Below are 21,774 nucleotides of genomic sequence, written 5' to 3' on the forward strand. Positions count from 1 at the left end.
ACTCAGACCTCGGTATGCTCGCACCTCCTCCTCTGGGATAAGCGATGCGTCGAAGATATCCCTATCTAAATCGGCAATCGCTCTTGCCAAAGGCTTGTGGTACGGGCCAGGACCATGATCTGCAGTGCGTGGCTCTCGATGGGGGTAGGAATCTAGTGCGCTACGAAACATTGTTTGGAATGCTTGAGCTGAACCCTGGGAACTGTAAGGAAGGACCAAGTACGGAATTCCCCTATCCGTGGTATGTGACATTAACCCACACACCCAACAATTGGTAGTGTTCATTACCAACTGATGCTGATGAAGGAGCTGAACGAAGGAATTGTTCATAAATTCCGCACGTCTAACCTGCTCGTGTTGGGGTAAAATGTGAAAGGAATGAGGAGAAACAGTGGAAGTAGGTTTAGGTTCAGAAGAAGGGGTAGGTGAAACAGAAGGCAATAATGACTGTATCACATAATACACTCCTCCCACCAATAACGAGGAAACAGTTAGGAATAGAAGGAACACCTGAAACATAAAGCATTTAGTACGTACAATCCTATGCAATTCGAATCTTTGAGATTGAGTCTTTTCCACTTCCGACATCTTTGAGAAAGCCATCCTCTAAAACCGCCCGCAACGTTCTTGACGCACTTCGTTCTGTGTAGCAATGGTCAATCCCCAGGAGTTCCTAGGAATCGACGGCCTCTAACCTAGTGTCAGGACCTACTAAACAGAAGGAAGTACCCGCACGGCCCTACGGTCAACCCAGATGTAAGGTTCTTTCCATCAAACAATATATACAAAATCTCCTAGCTGTGGAAACAAATACACATATACGGAAAAGAACTCAGAATTCATACAAAAATCACAGTTGTTCAAAAATGTTCAGAAATGGGGGGAATGTGAATTTCGAGGGAAAAGCAAAAATAATTTTTTTATTAGTCTCTAGTGTTGGAACAGAGAAAATATCTGCTTCTTCCAGGACGAGTCTGCTCTTCAAACAGTTGGTCGGATGATGAAACAGAGTCCTGTCGATCAGACAATAGTTCAGATCTTGAATGCTCCAATGACAAAGGTTGAACAGTATTATTCGGCTGCACTGAAGTATCTCCCACAGGCTGAGCGTCGCTGAACGGCACAAAGTTCGGCAAAACCTCGGTTTCAGATGAGGCGATGCCTGTCCTCACCCATGAGTCCGCTGGTAAAGGTATCGGTACCTTTTTGGTGTGGGTGGCGTGCACCCAATGCTTGCGGCCCTCCAAACGAACAGCAGTTCTCGTGGCAAGGAGCACTTGAAAGGGTCCGATGAACCTCGACTCAAGATTTCGCTTTCGGCCAAAGTTCCTTGTAACCACCCAGTCTCCGGGTTGGAGCTGGTGGCCTGGATCCTCCGTTTAGCAGTCAGATCATGAAGGTAATCAATCAGCATTGGGTATTCAAGATCGGTGAACGCACTGGGTCTAGGAACCCCCAAATATTTGCAGGACGGCCGAACACAATCTCATATGGGCTGAGCCCTACTCGAGAGTGTACGGTCGCCCTAGTTGACAGAAGAGCCAGAGGCAAAGCGTCAGGCCATGAGAGACCAGTCGTAGCCTGAATCTTTGCGAGCTTTAGTTTGAGAGTACCATTGTACCCCTCAACCAAACCTGCTGACTGGGGATGATTGGCGCTATGGAATTTTTGTGTAATTCCAAGGCCTTTACACACACTCTTCATCACACTCCCCACAAACTCACTTCCGTTATCAGACCATACAATCCGTGGCATTCCATACCGAGGAAAGTATTCCTTCAGTAGGATTTTCGCTGTAGACAAGGCAGTATTGTCTTTGAGAGGATAAGCTTCAATCCATCGGGAGAATGCGCAAACCACAACTAAGACGTATTTTAGGTTATTACATCGCTCCATATGGATGAAGTCCAACTGAATTACCTCAAAGGGACATGTAGGAGGAGCAAAATGGCCAGGGGGTGTAGGAGTGCCCTTGCCAGGATTGTACATCATACATACCATGCAATTCTTAACCAATCTCTCAGCACACTTAGCGATACCATCATTTTTCCATACGGGGGACAACATCTTGCAAATACCTTTCGCACTAATATGTGACAAACCGTGTGCCATAGTCACAACAGCTAACACATATGCATCCGGCAACATCCACCTTTTATTCTCCGACAAATCAATCCAACAGCCATTCGCATCCATCTTTCCCGTACTCTCTTTCCACTTGGTCTTTTCAGTCTCGGTGGCCTCATTCTGAATCGCTTTCACACTTTCAATAGTGTCTTCACACATACCAGCTTCTGCAGGCCACCTTACCGAACTCGTGACATACATTCTAGTCGTAAGGTTTCTCGCAGTCTCCTTAGCAATCTCATCAGCAAACGCATTGCCACGACCAACATCATCCATCACCTTACGGTGTGCACTACACTTAATAATCGCCACCTGCTTGGGCAACGTAAGTGCATCTAAAAGATCATTCACAAGCTGTCCATGCTGGATCTTCGTACCATGCGATGTCATAAAACCTCTCTCTCTCCACAATCGTTCAAAACTATGGGCAACACCAAACGCATACTGACTGTCCGTAAACACATTCACCCGTTTCCCTTCCGACAAAACACACGCTCTGGTTAAGGCAATCAGCTCTGCCGCCTGAACAGAATTCTGATTCAATCTCGCAGTTTCCACAACCGTACTCAACGTCACCACAGCATACGCAGTCGTCACATCACCATTCGGCAACTTAAAACACGAACCATCCACATACAAAGTACCGTCGGGTTCTTCCAATGGAGTGTTTTTTAGGTCAACACGACCCTTCGTTTCTTCCTCGGTTCGCAAATAACAATCGTGTGGTGGTACCTCATCTGATTCCATATTTGTTGGCAACAAAGTCGCCGGGTTTAGGACATTGCAACGTTTTATTTGAATGTGACTTGCCAGGAGCGTCAACTCATAACCATACAACCTTGCGCTCGTCAAGTGTTGGGTTTTCGTACGATTCAAGAGAGTGTCAACTGCATGCGGAACCATCACCGTAAGCATATTATCCATGACCAATCCTGCAGATTGTCGGATGGACACCGCAGCTGCCGCTGTTGCTCTCAAGCAACTCGGCAATGCTCTAGCTACTGGGTCAAAGGTCGAGGAAAAATATGCACATGGACGTTGCTTACCACCAAATTGTTGCGTCAAAACACTCAACGCACAACCTTCCCTCTCGTGAACGTATAGTGTAAACGGCTTACTGTAGTCAGGAGTACCTAACATAGGGGCCGAACACAACGCATCACGTAGTTCAGAAAAACTTTTCTGAGGACTCTTCCGTCCATGGCAAAGGAGTTGGAACATCCTTGCACGTAAGAGCTACCAATGGTTTCGCTAGCAATGGAATCCATTGCCTGCAGTATGACGTGATACCTAGAAAGGCACGCACATCTCTCTGAGTTGTTGGCACAGTCATCCGAGCGATCGCTGCAATTCTCTCTGGGGTCAACCTTCTTCCCTCCTTTGACAATAAATGACCTAGATAGGTTACTTCTTGACAACAATATTGCAGTTTAGAAGGTGACACCTTATGATGTAAGTCACAGAGATGCTGTAACAGAGACACCGTAGCAGTTTTGCAAATTTCTAGTGTATCCGCAGCCACCAATAAGTCATCGACATATTGGATCAAGGCCGCACCAGCCGGTAACACAAACGCATCAAGTTGGCTCTTCAGGGCTTGGCTGTATATCGATGGACTCTCACAGTAGCCCTGAGGAGCACGTTTAAACCTAAAGCTGCGTCCACCTAACGAGAAACCGGAAAGGTCTCTGCTCTCCTCAGCGATTGGAATACTAAAGAAAGCATTCTTCAGATCGATCACTGAGAACCAGGATGCAGATGCTGGAATCAGAGTCAGTAAAGCCGTAATGTCAGGCACCACAGGGAACTGAGGAACCACAATTTTGTTCACCTCCCTTAAATCAATGACAAAACGATAAACAGGAGGCTTAGATGGATCAGTGCGTTTCAAAATGGGTAGCACAGGGCTATTACACACGTTTCCCCGAGTCTCCTCGATAACATCTTTCGCGATCAAATCATAGATGATCGCTAAAAATGCTCGTTCACCATCAAGGGAGATACGATACTGGGGAATACGTGGTAATTGCACATTCGATTTCAATTGGACAACGTAAGGGGAGATGTCAAGCAGGCCCACGTCATTGGGACCTGTTGCCCACAAAGATGCAGAAAGAGAACTCAATTCCGGTGGGAGCTTATCGATGGACAAGTACATAGGAGAGATCACTCTCTCACCCAGCGTAAGCTTTACTCCCACAGGAGAACAATATAAAGTCGCATACAAACGTTTCAGCAAATCCAGGCCCAAAAGATTCTCACCACAACCAGTGGTCAAAATCAAAGGAGCTTTCAGCTCACATGGCCCAATTGTAAGGGGCAAAGGGCGAGAAACCGGATTGCTAACAGGGGCGCCGGAGAATCCAACGGAAACATTTGTTAAGTCAGACAAAGGTGCGCCAAGGAGTTTCGAATGCATGATGGAACTTTTCGCTGCACCAGTGTCCAACAGAAAAGGCTCAACTACGCCCGAGGTGGCAACTGCGACGTAAGGCCCTCTCTGATCAACCGGAACTGATACTACTCCCTCTCTTTGTCTATGGCTGTCCTAGTAGTTACCGTCGTCAGTACTCTGATCGACGTAATAATCGTCCACATTGTACTGTGCAGATCTACCCGATGATGACCCACGCTGATCAAAACAATTATTAGAATCAGAGGAATTATTAGAACGATCATTTTGATTCTGCGTAATACCACGACCTCTACCTCGTGAAGCCTGCTGAGGACCACTACGGCCTCCTCTAGATGAATTTCCACTATTTCGATCACGCAAAACTGGACAATCGAATTTCAAATGACCCTCACCTCTACAATAGCTACTGATTGTAGCCAAGCATAGATCTCTGCGATGAAAAGTCATTTCGCGATTGTGACCTAGTGGGCTGTGACTGCGATCTATTCCGCTTCTGAGAATCATTCTGATTCGAGCGCGGAGGATATGCTTGTTGCAACAAAACTTTCGTTTTGAGCTCTTTCGTCTTTTTATCTGCACGATCTGTTTCTTCTTTTTCTCTATTTTTATAATTTTGAGCCGTAGCCAATATCTGGGCAGAAGTAGAAACAGCCCACGCACTCTCTGAATTTTTCAATTTATTGCTTAGATCAGGCAACAAATTCGACACAAATGTGTCCACAAACAATCTCTGACCTCCCTCAGTGCCCATATCTTGACCACTATGATCGATGAATGGCTCCTCAAATCTCGTAACGAAATCGGAGACACTCTCGTCCTTCTTTTGCTTGCAAGCACACAGTTTATCCCAGTTAACTTTCATAGCTGGCATAAGCGTTTTCATAAGGGTAATTATTCTCTGGGGAAGATCGGAAATGAGCTGTTCGGGCTTAGCCTCACCAACCTGTCGGACATCAGCCGCCACGAGAGCAGGCCAATCACCACCTAATTCGGCTACATGGTTTTCCTGACGAATTTTCGCCCATACCGGCTGTGGTACAACATTGCCGAACAGCATATCGATGTCGGCAAGGTTCATAATCGTTGCATCCACTAATTGAGACAATTCTTTATAATACCCTGCAGGATTTTTGCGAGGGTCGGGCAAAGTCTGCTTAACTTGCAAGACTTCCGATCGTTTCCATGGAAGGTGTATCCACACTCTCTGGAAATGTGGCGGGATAATAGGAACGGCATTAGCATCACCTGGCATCCACACTGGTGGAACTTCACGCATGAGATACTGACCAGGCGTTGCCATCCACTCCTCAGTTTCGTCTTTAAACAATGCTCGGGGTATCACAGTAGGACGAAAAGATAGAAGATGCTCAAGAGCACGTCGAACATTGCTACCCACAAGTATACCACTCGCAAACTGAAGCTGAAGTTCAGTCACATCAACCGGTACTTCGTTGACCTCATCATTAGATATCGCTTCACGTACGAATTTACACATTTCGTCAAACACGAATCTCTGTGTTGGCACATTGAATTGAGAGAAAGTCTCCACAATAGTGCGCGGAGGATTTTTAAGAGGGTACCTAATCCAATTACGCGCCATATTGATTAATGTATCACGTTCCCGACCACCTGGAAGCTGACTCTATCGTTGGGGAGCAACAGAATCGTCAGACCCAAGAAGCGGTCCAAAAGGAGAATAAAGATTAGCAACAGTGTTAGGAATGCGTCTTCGAACAGACGGAGAAGAGGAGTAAAGTACAGGAGCAACAACATGAGGGCTAAAGATAGGAGCAGCAGGAGCAGTAGGAGTAGCTACAAGAGCAGAAGTAGTGGGAACGATAGCTTGAGAAGGTATAGACGGTGGAGCAGTAGGGACAGGAGCAGGTATAGGAATAGGAACAAGAGGATTCGCAATAGCAGGACCAGCGACAGGCGGATTAACAGCTGCCGGAACAGCAGGTTGAGGAACAGGAGGAACCACGGGAACTGTGGTATCCTGTGCATATGGAGGTGGCGATTTCAATAGATAGGACAAAGGGTCCTCTACTGCGTTTTCTCCCTTCTTATCCGTACCCGTCGGTAAAGCGGGGTAACATTTATCCACTGTCATACGTTGCAATCTATCAAAAACTTCCTTTTCGTTCCTTCTCTTCTTTATCTCGCTGAAACTGCTCTGCATTTCTCATCGTTGTAACGATACCTTCTCTCTTATTACGTTTAAGCTGTTTAATTTCTTTTTGCTTGGCTTCTTTACGCCACAACCGAAAGGAATCAAACATGGCCGGCCTTGCTTTTCTTTGGAACAATTTAGCTTCAAGATTATCTAAAATCGGGGTCTCAAAACTACCATGAGGTGGCCAACTGAGGACACAGTCCTCTTTAGTGTAACGAACCCAGCAATCATGGGTTATAGGATTACAATGTCCCCGCAAAAATGCAAAAACCCTCGGTTTTTGGCGACTACAGACGTCAAATAGAACAACTAAGAACAAGATACAAAGAACCACAAATGCAATGGAACCATGCAACAACTAAGCACCCAAAACGACTAAGGATTTTGGGAGCGACCCACAAATACTTAACTCAAAGAACAATGGCGTCACCAGGAAGGCCCGTCAATCGTCTCGCTATACCAAGGTCTACGCCAGGCGCCAAAACAGGTCTACAGTCAGGGCAGCAGTCCGTCGCAGCCGTCAGGAGGCGGGGATCTTCGAGGGAAAAGTCTTCGGGCCACTTGTTTCGACAACAGGATCGATGAAGCGGGGTGCACCTTCCCTCAGAGATTTAACACGAAGTTCCTCACGATCGTTGGGATTTGGACCGGTACCGCTGATGCAGCCCTACGTTGGGCGCCAACTGAAGGACTGGGTTTTTCTAAGACCCAGCGGTGCCAGGGATAACACCTGAAACCTTCGTGGGTAACCTGTTCCGGCGTACAAATGTCAGAGACACGGGACACTTCCTTCGACGTCAAAGATTCGAGGTTTATTTACTGCAGGGAACGCAGAAGTCGCAAGAAGTGCATAGCATGTATGTTCATGGAGACTGCTCCGAATTGTATCTGTGGATCGCTCCTTTTATACAGTTTTTCGTCATAAGATAACATGGCAGACAAAAGATTACAACCCGGTTCCCACAGTACATTTCATAGGGGGTCGCTTTCATGTATTCAGGGCCCGGAACATAATTACAGTAGCATTTGCCGGTTCCCAACTGTAAAAGTACATCTTCCCACCATTAGTGCATTCCGTTCGGCTGTAAACGAATCAAGGAAGAGTCAGAAACAGGTGCAGAGGAAGACGAGGATAGCGAACAGATCGAAAAGAGTGTAAAGGGGGGTGGTATCAGGAAACACGATTGCAGGGATCAAAGGAGACATGCCTAATGAATGCACAACTGAGACAATAGACCGGCACGGCAAGATGAGCCTCGAGCGGGGCCATCTGCCTTACAGTGTCATCCCCCTCATCATAAAGACACCCTCAAAGGAACACGTGTCTTCCGCAAGAGTTTGGGAATCCCAGGGTCACGAAGCGGACAGTGTCCGTTCGCTGGCTACTTGAGGGCAAGAAACAAAATGGATGCCGTATCTAAGATGGAACCCGTGGGTTCAGATGAAGAAACCCACGAAACAGACGAACAGTTTAGGCTAGCACAGCAAAAACGCGTACACCCACTAAACTCGCAATTTGCGGTTCATAGATACCAGACTCGACCATATTCGGGTGAGTCGAAAACACCACTTACAAATGTCACGGAACCTCAACCGGTGGGTGCCAGCACAGACCCTGGGCCTAGTTAGACAGAGAACAGCAAACATATTTTCTGTACATGGCCCCTTCTCAAGTTTGTGCATATGTAATTTCTCTTTTTTTTTACCATTTTTTTTAAATGTTGATGCCTCTCATAAACTCTACCTCTCTCTCTCTCTCTCTCTCTGACTCTCTTCCTCTCTCAACTTTACTTCCAGTAAGTGCATGTGCTTTGAGGACCTCTGCCCGAATGAACTAATCCTTTAAAACAGTATTAAAATAATGAAAATAATTAGCTTTTTAAAGGTCTGCTTTGTTCTCTAGAGGTTATGCTCTAATAACCAGCGAGAGCATTTTCCCTTGCCTACAGCCTGATTGGAACACACGAAAATGTAATTATCTCATAATTTGGTCCTATCTGATTAAAAAATGTGCTCTTGTTAGGTCGAAGGGCGTTCAGCGCATAATTATTTGTCCAATACCATTCGTTCTCCCTATGCATGGCTTGTCAGAAATGGATTGTGGTGGGAAGGCCTCAGTCCATTATCGTTGGAGGAAGTCAAGTGTTACAACCTTCTGCTCGGGAGGAGAATTACAGTGGTCTGCGGGAATCTAACGTATGTGTTGTTGAACAAAAGATTCCAGGCCCACGTTTAATTCCCGGCTGCTTAATGAATTGTGGTGTCAGGGAAATGTGAAGCAGCGGGGATAGGAGAGCAGAAATTTAATTTAATACGACATGATTTATTTGTTGGCCAAATGTACAGTATTGAAGGGAACCAAGATAGAGCGTTCAGATTACATCTCTTATTACAGGCAACCTCATTTCATTTGTTTAGCGATTCCCGAGTTTAAAGGAAGAGTATTAAAGCACCGAGGCAAAGTAAACTTGTCAAATTCCTCAAGACGGCATAATCGGCAGAAGCTCTGAATATAATTACACTGCTTGGAGTAATGAAAGTTGCTGATAGCCGCTTTACAGAATCTCTGAATGTGTCCCTGCATTCGATGTTACCTCTGCTATTCAAATCCCGCCGCAGGAAGGCAGTACCTGCCAGATAAAGGACACGGTGCTGTATGACGCTTCCTGCCGACAGAAGCGTGTCCTCATTGTGACACTCTGACGCGTGTTCTTTTGTTTGAAAACAATTAGCCCCCATTTAGAAAAGGTCGCAAATTGCAAAGAACATTTTATAACATATGCGGGGAGGGGATTTAAAACAACTTTTTAAAGAGGAGCCTGGTTCCACGTTTGCGGAAGCTTTCAGACCTCTACACAAAGCGCTGTTTGTGCACGGGTTGAACTTGCGGTGGGTGGTCTTTACCACATATGGTAATTGCCGGGGTCGTTTAATAACTCATCGGGGCATATTACCAAGCAATAGCGATCGCTATGCTTGGTTAGAGACAAACATTTACCGCAGCGCTGCGGCGATTTTTACCGCAAATAAACCTTGGTATTACCAAGGTTTAACGCAAATGCAGTAAAAATCGGCCGCAATGCATGAATATCGCTGAAAAGTCAGCGATATTCATGCATTACCGAGCTAATGCTCTTAGCCATGTTATCCACCTCCCATTGGATAACATGGCTAAGAACTGCTCAGGGCAGGTGTTAGCTTTTGGAGATATTCCCGCTTAGCGCGAATATCTCCAAAAGTTGGTAATAGGAGATAGCGATGTTAGCGACTGTTTTCAGTCGCTAACATCTTGGCACGCCCACTTTGCATCTCATTAGTGATAAATATCACTGACATGCAAAGTGGGGCCCAAGATGGTCGCTATCTCCTACTAGCTGTCGCTAACTGGTGTTAGCGGCCGCTAGGTAATAAGGAGATCATTTTATCTCCGCTTTCTTGGCTTTTAAAGCCAAAAAAGTGGAGATAAACCCCCTTGATAATATGCCCCATCATTCGTAACATTTCGGGAGGTCAAACCTGCCGACATTTAAAAGAAGGAAAACAATAGGGTACCTTCTGAGGCATGGGAGTTTTGCAAAATCTGCATGCCGATCTCAAAACTCACAATAGGTGCACGTTTTTGCACTCAATAAATTCCAAATCTTCACGTTCTGTATGTGAAGGTGTAAACATCTGTTATAAAGCATTAAAGCAAAACAGGCGATACTTGTGATAATTAATGTTAGTAACGGTGCATTATCTTTTTTTCCTCATCTCTATTGTTGTCTTTCAAATCAGCGATTTCAAATATTTAATTTACATTGGTTTATTCAATCCCTGGCAAGCAGTGTCTGCTAGTGAATATATCCTGCATACAGAATGTATGTAAGCTTTTATCATGGTACTACCTTTTAGAGAAATGTTGATGGTAACTGTAGGATGTGATCTCAATCAATCAATCAATCAATCATGGCATTTGTATAGCGCGCTACTCACCCGGAAGGGTCTCAAGGCGCTGGGGGGAAGGGGTACGTTACTGCTCGAAAAGCCAGGTCTTGAGTTGCTTCCTGAAGGAGAGATGGTACTGGGTTAGCCGAAGGTGGATGGGGAGGGAGTTCCATGTCTTGGCTGCCAGGTAGGAGAAGGATCTTCCTCCGGCGGTGGCTCTGTGGATGCGTGGAACGGCGGCGAGGGCGAGGCTGGTCGATCGTAGCTGGCGGGTGGGCGTGTAGAAGGTCAGGTGGTTGTTGAGGTACTTGGGGCCGAGGTCATGGAGGGACTTGTGTGCGTGGGTGAGGAGTCTGAACGTGATCCTCTTGCTGACTGGGAGCCAGTGCAGGTCTCTCTGGTGGCCGGATATGTGGCTGTGTCGGGGGATGTCCAGGACGTGTCGTGCGGAGGCGTTCTGGATGCGTTGGAGTCTTATCTGAAGTTTGGCTGTGGTTCCGGCATAGAGGGTGTTTCCCGTAGTCCAGACGGCTGGTGACGAATGCCTGGGTGACCGTCTTCCTGGTATCTGTGGGGATCCATCTGAAGATCTTTCGGAGCATGCGCAGGGTGTTGAAGCACGATGATGAGACGGCGTTGACTTGTCTGGTCATCGAGAGGGAGGAGTCCAGGATGAAGCCGAGGTTGCGTGTGTGGTCCGTTGGCTTGGGAGTGGTGCCCAGGGCAGGGGGCCACCAGGAGTCATCCCAGGTGGAGGGAGATGACCCCAGGATGAGGATTTCCGTCTTGTCTGAGTTCAGTTTCAGGCGGCTGTTCTTCATCCATTCGGCAACATCTTTCATTCCTTCTTGTAGGCTGGTTCTGGCGGTGGTGGGGTCGTTGGTGAGGGAGAGGATCAGCTGGGTGTCGTCTGCGTAGGAGATGATGTTGAGGTTGTGTTGGCGTGCGATGGCTGCGAGGGGGCTCATGTAGACGTTTAAGAGGGTGGGGCTGAGCGATGATCCCTGTGGTATGCCGCAGATGACTTCGGTGGCCTCGGATCTGAACGGGGGGAGGCGGATCTGTGTTCCTACACTGTGGCATTCCACAAGTTCGAAAATTCATTTGTAAATATGTCTTGCCTAGTAATGCATAATGATCTATAAATGTAAACTGTTAATATCGACAGATTTGAAAAAAGTGTCATGATGTGATCTGCTCTTTAACAATGTCTTAATCATAAAGGTATAGGGTGGGGTGCAATACTAGACCGCAAATAAGAAGGCCCTTAGCCTTATAGAGGAATGAGATTAAATGTGCAAAGTGAGAAATAACTCAAGATTCAATTGGGGCTGTTCCCCAGTTTAAGCAGAGGAGCGTCACCCCACTTAATTGCCCCAGAGATGAAAAAGAAAATGGTAATGACGTTAATTAATTAACAATTTATTTTCCATCAACCCATCCCCTACCAAGTGTCAGGACGGCGCAGGGCCTACCAAAAGGCAGCAGTGGTGAGATGCCTGTGCACTAGTTTATAATGCTCGTGTCCCTTTGGCCGACCGTCTTGCGACAGCTAGCCTGGCATGCAGACTCTATACCTCTCAACCCAGCTGTCTTAGGCAGCCAGGCTGAGAGCCTGCACAAGCCTCCAGTGTCCTCGGGAGGGGCAAAAGAGCCCCTCCCTTCAATTCTGGCACTGCTCTCAACAGCAGGAGAGCAGCTCCAGGATTGGGTAATCCCCCACAAAGTCCGCCCGTCATCCTAATGTCCCCCCTACTCTCATGGCAAGATCCCCAATTGTTTCTCACCCTTCCTGAACAACACCCGTCCATCCAACATAAATATGACAACTCTGAAAGAACAGGTTACCTTGTGGTGTTATGCAGACACATTTCCTGGCACTCATATACCTTTCAGTGTATTTATGAAAGTGCTGGCAACCCTAATGGAAAGCTCTGGCGCAACTACCCATCCCATTCAGCTAACTAATAATTATGCTTGAAATGTTCCTGTATCTTAGAAAATGCCCTTTAAAAATACTGTTTGGAAAATATTCAGACTTTCCTGCACATCCATGTGTTCTACCTAAGCAAAAGAGAATAACTGTTCTTTACGCCTATTTCCCCAAAAGTGATCCCCACTGCCTAGTGCAACTCCTTGGTGATAGATTCATGCAAAATCCAACTAATAAAAACCTAAAGTTTACATGTTTTATTCTGGGTGCTAACTTCCTTCTGGAGGCCCTGCTTAATAAAATGCCTACTTTTTTGTAAGGACATTCGCTCTGTCATGCAGGAATTTTGTTGGGTCTTAGTGTAGGGGTTAGTAGACCTTAGAATATGGAAGGAAGGAATGTAGAATGTTTTATTTCAAGGGCTGGGCAGTTGTTTGTTTCCCTGCAGCCCTGTTGGATGTACTATGGAGACTCAGCAAGAGTAAACTTTTCCACCTCATATACGCATCTTCCATGACTTGCATATTTTCATTGGTGACGATCAGAGCTGAATCCACGACAGCCAGCAGGGTGGCTTATGTGCGTTGATCCTCAAGAAGTGTTTTATGAATGATCATCACTGTAGCAGCCTTTATTGGTGGTTTTTGGGTCGCTCCTTGTGTGGTTCAGTGCTGAACGTTCAGGAGGGGTTAACGGTGTGGTGAAGCATTTCCAGAGAAATGGAGGATTTGGGTGGTCTTGAGCATCACTGAAGCGCACTGAATCGTTGTGCATGTGACGTAAGGAATCCAGTCACCTTCCGTATCAGTTGTGCTAGCGTAAGAAAATGAGTCCACTCACCTTAGAAATTGGTGCTTTACCACTTTTAAGCAGCCATTTTGTGTTGATAGGCATGCCTTCTGTTGTAATTGCCTGTCTTTCTGAAGCGGCTATTTTGCATAATTGGGATAACCTTGCACACGTTGGGTTCCTAGGAGACTGCAAGTCCACCAAGGTAGGTCACTGTACTCTTGCGCTCCACCACCTCAAATGGTCCGGTCCACTTATCCTGGACTCATCCCTTATGTCCAGGCTGAAACTCGATCAGAGTAACATTCTGATCATACCAGCGTTTTATCTCCTCCTGGCTGGCTTCCAGATTTCCCTAAGCTAGTTGTCTGAAGTGCTTAGCCTTGTTTCTGAAGGCCAGCAAATAGCTATATACATCCTGGAGAGGTTTACTGGGAGCTTTCTCCCAGCCTTCTTTCCCCAGACTCAGAGGTCCTCTTAAAGGATGGCCGTTCAGCAGCTCAAAGGGACTGAACCCTAAGGACTTCTGGGGAACCTCTCTGTAAGCAAACAAAAGGCATGGTAAGATGATGTCCCACTTACACCTCATGGGTTCACCAATCTCTCAACCAGCTCATTACTTTGGGGGTGTTAAGGAGTGATGAACTTGTATGTAACACCACACTCCTGCCCCAGGGACTTGTAAATGTAGTATACTTGTAAAGCGCACAGCTGCCCCAGCAACGGGGTGTCCCGGCGCTGTATAACGCTGTGGAACCCTTCCTGGCTCTCCCTGTGAGATGCCCCTCCTGGGCACCCCCAAGGTGAAGCCAGGCATCCCAGTGTTGTTTGGGCCATTGTGGAGATTAAGCAATCTATTGCCCAGAGTTGCAGCGTGGGACCCATGATTAGAGTAGGCGCCGAGGCGAAAATTATCGAGTTTGCGGACATTGAGCCCAAGACCCTGCCGCGTCGGGACTTGAACTCTGGTCCCGGGCCTGATCTCTGCTTCAGAGTCTGCCGCTCTAACCAGTGAGCCACACTTCTTCACACTTCGAAATGAAGCTAATATGACGGTCGGACACCACCTCTCTGGGGAACCCCACATGGGAGAAAATCCCCATAAATGTAAGACCCACCACGGGGGCCGTCACAGACTAGAGAGGGATGACTTCCGGGTACCGGGTGGCATGGTCCACCAAGACCAGGACAAACCTGTTGCCCATGGCTGTCTTGGGATTCAGAGGCCCCACAATGTCAATACCCATCCTCTTAAAAAGAGAGCTGACCACAGGGAAAGGTTGGAGAGGAGCCTTGCACTTCCTCCCACTCGACCACTTGCCTTGCAAGTCTGGCAAGACCTACAGTGAGCATCAGAATGCTTGCTCATTTGGAGCCTGGAAATGTGAGTGACAACGATTTCAAAGGTCTTGTCTTGCCCCAAATGTCCTGCTAACAACACATCATGAGCCAGACCCAGTAGGAAGGCTTTGAAGCGCTGGGGTACCACCAGCAGACGGGCTGACCCAGGCTCAGCAACCTTAGGCTCGCTATATAGGAGATAATTCTCCCAGTACATCCAATGTGATCCAGACGGATCACCTGCTGCCTGGTTTGCAGCCTGCTTCCGCAAACCAATAAGGGAAGGGCATGTCTGCTGCTCCTGGCAGAACTTCTCCCTGGTGGGCCCTCCTTCTTGCTGTCAAAAGGTCAGCTCAGGCAAGTCCCCCAGTACAGCCACTTGATCCCCTGTAGACTCTAGGGCATCCCCCTCAGGGTCTAACTCCTCCTGGACTGTGGGAACTTCGGGGCTGGTTTCCCGTACCCCGCCTCTTCTCTTCTCAGCAGGCACCTGGACCACTCTTTCAGCCTCCAGGTCCTCTTAAATGCCCTTACCGGCTGCCATTGACCGAGTGGTCACACATGCCCATTCAGGCAGACCCAACATCTCTAAATGAGACCTCTGCTCCACCTTCACCCAAGGGGAACTCTCCAAATCATTGTCTAGCAGACAGTCAACAGACATGGTTGGCCTCACAGCTACTTTCAAGGTACCTGAGACCCCCCCCCCCCTCAAAGGGAACTTGCGCCACTTAGCAGAGGCACTTTGAATTGTCAGCAGCAACTACTGGGTAGAATATGTTGGGGACCACCTGCTCTTCAGTCACCCGCTGACAACTGACAGCTATCATACTGGCTCCAGTTTCGCTCAGAGTCTCAACTCTATGGCCGTTGATGGTCACCCAATGCTTGTATTTTTTTGTGTTATCTGGCACATGAGTTCTAGGGACCATCTCACTGTCTCCTAAAGAGACCAGGGATATCTCTGCATGATGCCACCCATCTTGGGCACCCAACTCCTCCCCAAGGCTAAACTAGTCATCATCTGGGGCGGTGCATCAGTGGGTGCAGTGGTAACTATTTTGGGACACTTAGGATCCCCCGGAAGTGGCCCATCTGACCACAACTTAAACATGTCTTGAGACCCCTCTGAACAGGTTTACCTTTCAAAAACCATGCTTTATTCTCGGTGGGATGCTGGGAACCCTTACCTTGGTCCCCCTGAGGATTACTTTGGGGCCCTTTTTGGAACTCCTTTTGATTACCCTTGTCCCCCCACTCTTCTGCTGGGGACCCTGCCCACCTTTGGGGGAGTCACCCACACAACAGTTTTGGACTGTGGTGCTGACCCAGCGGTCTGCCTCCACAGCAATCTTTCTGGGATAAGTCAGCTTACTGTGAATCAGGTGTTGGTGTAGCTCTGATAAACAATTATCTGACAGGTGCTCCTGTGCAACCAAATCATAGAGCCCCTGCAAATCATTCACCTTGCTACCCTTCACCCAACCATCCAGTGCTCTGCAAACATAGGACACATACTCCACCCATGTACTTGACTCCAGCTTCTTACAGTTTCTAAATTTCAGCCTATAAAGCTCTGGGGACAACCCATACCTGGCAATCAAGGTTTCCTTCATGGGGGCATAGGACATCTGATCCTCAGTGGGCAAGCTCAGCAAGGTTTCCCTCCCTTCACTGACAAAGCAGCCCGTCAATGCCTTATGGTATTCGTCCTTCTTAGTGAGACTTTTCACACGGACTTAACATTTCTTGCAGATAGCTTTCAGTTGAGACACAGTGTAGGTTTCCACCCTATCTTCCTCAAATTTGATATCAATGGATGCAATGGATGCTGGCTTGGTCATGATGACAAAATTGGCAGTAATTTACTTTGCAGAAAAACAATACAAGGGAACATTTTCAGTAAAAGTATGTGGTCACGTAATGGTCTGCACTATGCTAGTGGTGTGTACAAATTACTGAATGTAAATCACAAATGCAAGTCCAGCATCCTCACCGCTGACCACCAATGTTAGGAATGGGGGTCTCTAGTTAGCAGAGGTATGCACCTTTGTCCAAATATAAACCTTACTTCTAGTCAGGGTAAGGGGGATACACTCCTAAAATAACCCCTGTTCATCCCTTTGGTAGCTTGGCATGAGCAGACAGCCTTATCTCAGAAGCAGTGTGTTAAGCATGTGTGAACACATACAGTAATACAGTGAAAACACTACAAATGGACACCACGTCAGTTTAGAAAAATAGCAACTCTTTATCTAAACCAACAAGACTAAATACTACTAAATTCTAACATACATTACTCTTGAACAATAGTACTTGTTCAAATTAACCTTTAAATTGCAGGAAAATCAATAAAACACAGTTTTTCTGACTCAATATCTCCATCTGGGGCTACCAAGATACTGAATACCACAGAGTCTAACAATTACAGCTGACTGCGCCAATACGGACCAGCTAAAGCGTCGACAGACTCAGGCGCAGTACCTTTTATTGTTGCGGCCAACTTGTTGGTCCGAGTCGGTCAAGGCAATCATCGCGGTCGCATTGTTTAGTGGAGCATTGCGGTGGACAATGTCCTCACGATTCGGTGTAAGCAGCGGCTCGTTGATGGAGTCTGTGAGACCAGGGCTTGCGTTGAAGGGTGAGATGGTGCTCGCTGCGTTGCTGGCAAGTCAAGGTGCGGCGACGGAGCCGGTCGACGCTTCGGCCAGGCAGCGATGGAGTCGGCGACGTCCTCGCAGCGTGTAGCGAAGCATTGTGGAGTGGGGTGCCCACAGGATGCTGTGCAAGCAGCGGCTCATTGACGGAGTTGGTGAGACCAGGGTTGCGTTGCAAGGCGTTGCTCTCAGCGGTGCTTTCAGGACACGGACTCCTGCAACTGACTCGGTGTCAGAGTCGGTTACCCCTTTCTTCTGCGGCAACGATCAGAGACAGTTCCTACAGACACGGTAAGGTCTTTGCTGTTCCTAAGACCTCTAGAACAGGGGGAAAGCTCAGTTCAAGCCCTTGGAGATCTTTTCTTCAAGCAGGTGGACAAAGCAAGCAGCTAGGTCCTTTTCTCCTTTCCTTGGCAGCAAGTAGCCATTGCAGGCCAACTCCAGACAGCAAAACACCAGAGGGGCAGTATTCTTACTCAGCTTCTCTGGCTCTTTTTCTTGGCAAAGGTTTGTCTTGATTTCCCAGAAGTTATCTAAATGTCTGGGTCCCTCTTTTCATACAACGAAATTCTTTGTTCTCTGAAGGCAGAGATTGTCCGTACCCACCCAATTAGGATGAGAATCAACCAACATAAATCAAGAATTAAAAAAGACATACAAACTGCCCCGCTAGTGAACCATTGGCGGCTATATTAATAACACAGAAAGATTCTTACCTGGACAATCATCTCTGAAGTAGAAAAGGATATAAGAGGTGGTGACCTCGACACAAAATTGTCAAAGAGAGAAGCAATGCTCATTGGTAAATTCAACACTGCAGTCGATGGACTCAACAAATTGTCTGAAATCTATAAATTGAGCTAGAAATATCCACATAGCTGACGGTAGTGCCAAAGCCCTAGTTGAGAGACCATCAAGCACCCAGATTCAATTCCGAATAAGACCTACTGTAGGAACTTATAGAGGCTGGCTATATTCAGAGCAGACCCCAAGGATAGCCATTAGGCAAAAAGGCCCCATATATGAAGATATATAGACCGAAGTGTCACCCAAGAACCTCGAGCATAATTGACTTTCAAATGACACAAGAGGAAGCTTTCCCTGCAGGGGGATTCAAGTTTTCTTCAAAAAAAATCAGCAATGTCTACCTAATTTGACTTTTTCCAAGTGACATTCCTAAGTGACATCTTCACACTATTTAGCGTGTGCCTTATAAAAGCCAGGCCCACGACACATCATATATCAAAATATTAACCCATCAGGATGTAATCTATGCCATCCCAACATGAGTGCAGGCTAATTGTATGGTCCACGAATAGATGTCTTCCCGCGATAAAGTGTTATCCCAGATACAACATATAGGTTCCAGCTAAGCCGCCGCAGGTATTGTTACCGCGATTGCTCAACAAACCGTGGGGCATATTACCAACAACTAGCGATAATTTTTGTCTCTAACTTGTTTAGAGACAAAAATTATCGCCGCACATCGGCGATTTTTATCGCAGATAAACCTTGCTATTAGCAAGGTTTATCGCAAATGCGATAAAAAACGGCCGCAATGCATGAATATCGCTGAAAAGTCAGCGATATTCATGCATTATCGAGCAAATGCTCTTAGCCATGTTATCCACCTCCCATTGGATAACATGGCTAAGAACTGCTCAGGGCAGGTGTTAGCTTTTGGAGATATTCGCTCTTAGCGCGAATATCTCCAAAAGTTGGTAATAGGAGATAGCGATGTTAGGGACTGTTTCCAGTCGCTAACATCTTGGCACGCCCACTTTGCATGTCATTAGTGATAAATATCACTGACATGCAAAGCGGGGCCCAAGATGGTCGCTATCTCCTATTAGCTGTCACTAACTGGTGTTAGCGACAGCTTGGTAATAGGGAGATAATTTTATCTCCGCTTTCTTGGCTTTTAAAGCCAAAAAAGCGGAGATAAACCCCCTTGATAATATGCCCCCATATTCCCTGATATGCACCGCACCCGGAAGTTAACATAAGACATTGACGCATAGCAGCGCACCTCAACAGGGATTGCGAGTTGGAACGCGCTGAACACGGCAGCCGGAGGCTACTCACGAGCCTACAGGTAAACGCCTGACTAACGACCGAGTGCTTTGCTTAGCCAGGTTTTTAATCTCATTAAAACCAACCGTTTAACGAGCCTGTTTTTCCATCTGATGTTCTCCCTGATAGAGTTGACCGCCAGCTCGTACAACAACAAAGGATATACAAAAGACGGCCCGACAGGTATAAGTAAGTTCTAAACATCACTCACTAAAACACAAACATATTGGGCTAAAACAGAGATATTAATGAATGGTGATATGCCCTTTAGGTCTTAAGGTGAAAACGTTGATTGCTTGCGAGACGTGGGAGCACTTGATTAACAAAAGTGTAGACCTCTTTTTCATGTGGCATAATGACAGTGTGGAAATTAGATTACTTTTGACTAGTGTCAGTATGGTTTTGTTTTTGGTGCAGTTCCCACCAGCGGGTTTCTTTGACCAGAAAGCGTGTTTACTGAAGGTAAGAGTGGGCTAAGAGGTAAAAGGTGAAAAGCAGTTAGTTTTAGAAGACCAAGTGCTAGATAAAAAAACTTTTCTCATTTTTTCTTACAGCTATTTGGGTCCTGAGTTGAACTCTACAATCATTAAGAGTTTGAAACACGTAGACCAATTGTTATTTAGCCATAAGAAAATCAGACAAAGTTTGAATTGTGTTTAAAAAAAGTAAAAGATGACTGTGGTTTCTATGGCTTGTTTTTCAAACTAAAATGACTGAATTGTAAATAGATAGTGACAGCTGTGAATATAGTGGATGTGTGTTTGACTGTGTGTAAAGATTGAATGATAGACTGAATGGGATTTGAGATATGTAAAAATTTCAATGTATTATTTTTGTTGCAATCATGATAAGAAATATGTAAATGTCTGACAAAAAACAAATTAAAAAGTAAAAGATATTCATGACAGAACTAAAAGTCTCCAGCACATGTTGTTTTTATCAATATGATTGCTCGAATTGAGTTATATATAAAAGAACAGTATTGGCACTTGTTTAGTTTAATATAGGTCAGAGGCTTGGCCTTACTATTGGGAGCCCAAACCCAGTGGTGGTATCAGCAGCCTACTAGCAGCATTTAATTTACTGGCCCTGGGCCCACGGGGTGCACTGTACTATGGACTGACTAGTGAATCACATTGCCAATCATGCGCAGTGCCACGTCAGCTTGTGACCGAATCTGGAGTGAATGAGGAGGCTGCTACGGCGGAAGAGCCCTCCCTAGGCTCAATAATTGCAGTGATACAAGCAGTCAGGACTATCTTAGAGACCCAAATTGACAAGGTCACGATCGAAATGAACCTTATGCATGCAGACATGCGAAAGACGTCTGAAAGAGTCAAGGCCATTGAAGAAAATGTGAGTGCACTGCAAGACGCAACACGTGAACTGAAGACGAAGGTAAAAACACTGGTTTACCAATATAGAGAAATGGCTCCTCACCTGGATGATCAGGAAGGGCGAGCCAGTCGTAACAACATATGAGTGGTGGGGTGCCTGAAGGAGTGGAGGGGCCCAGCACGGGCCTCATCTTTGAAGATCTTATCCTCAATCACCTCAAGCCCAAGAGACACTTCCCACTGTTTTCTATTTAAGAGGGCACACAGACCCCAAATCCCGAAACCAATTCCTGGTGCACCGCCCCGTACTATCAGTGCCCGTTTTTGAATTTTCGTGATCGGGATGCAATCCTTCAAGCAGCTAGGGTGAAAGATGACCTCCCTTATGACAAAGCGACAATCACATTCTTCCTGGATGTCACCCTGAAAGTGCAGAGAGACCGTCGCTCCTTTGAACGCATCAAATGGGCACTCAGGGAAAAGGGACTTAAATACATGGTGTTCTTCCCAGCTAAACTGAAAGTACTTGAAAGAGACAAATCCTGGTTCTTCACGACACCAGAGGACGTGCAACGCTGGCTAGAGGGTGGTCCAGCTATGTCCCAATGCCAGCGAGACGAAGCTGCCCATAGAACCGTCGATTATCATTCCAAAGACTCTGAACGCAGACTTGTAGACAGATGACTCTTCCCGTCGAGATCCAGAAGCTCCAGATCTGCCAGTCCAGGCAGCGACATCGCACGCTCCCGGAAATGAAGGGCTGCAAGGACTACAATGGTCTGTAGATATCTCATTTACTGTCCTGTACATGATGGTGGGTAAAAGGATCCCATTTTAAATGCCTTAGCGGCCCGCTACGGATTTGGGGGGGCACCTCTCTAATGGGAAAGTAGTGACATTTGTCTGCATCCTTATGGGACTAAGATGTGAGTTTTGGGAATGCTGCGGGCCCGGGAGGGAGAGACCATTAGGCGCTAACACCGCACAACCCCTCATTAATA

Source organism: Lissotriton vulgaris, chromosome 4_1 (genome assembly GCF_964263255.1).
Source record: "Lissotriton vulgaris chromosome 4_1, aLisVul1.2, whole genome shotgun sequence".
Classification (NCBI taxonomy): domain Eukaryota; kingdom Metazoa; phylum Chordata; class Amphibia; order Caudata; family Salamandridae; genus Lissotriton; species Lissotriton vulgaris.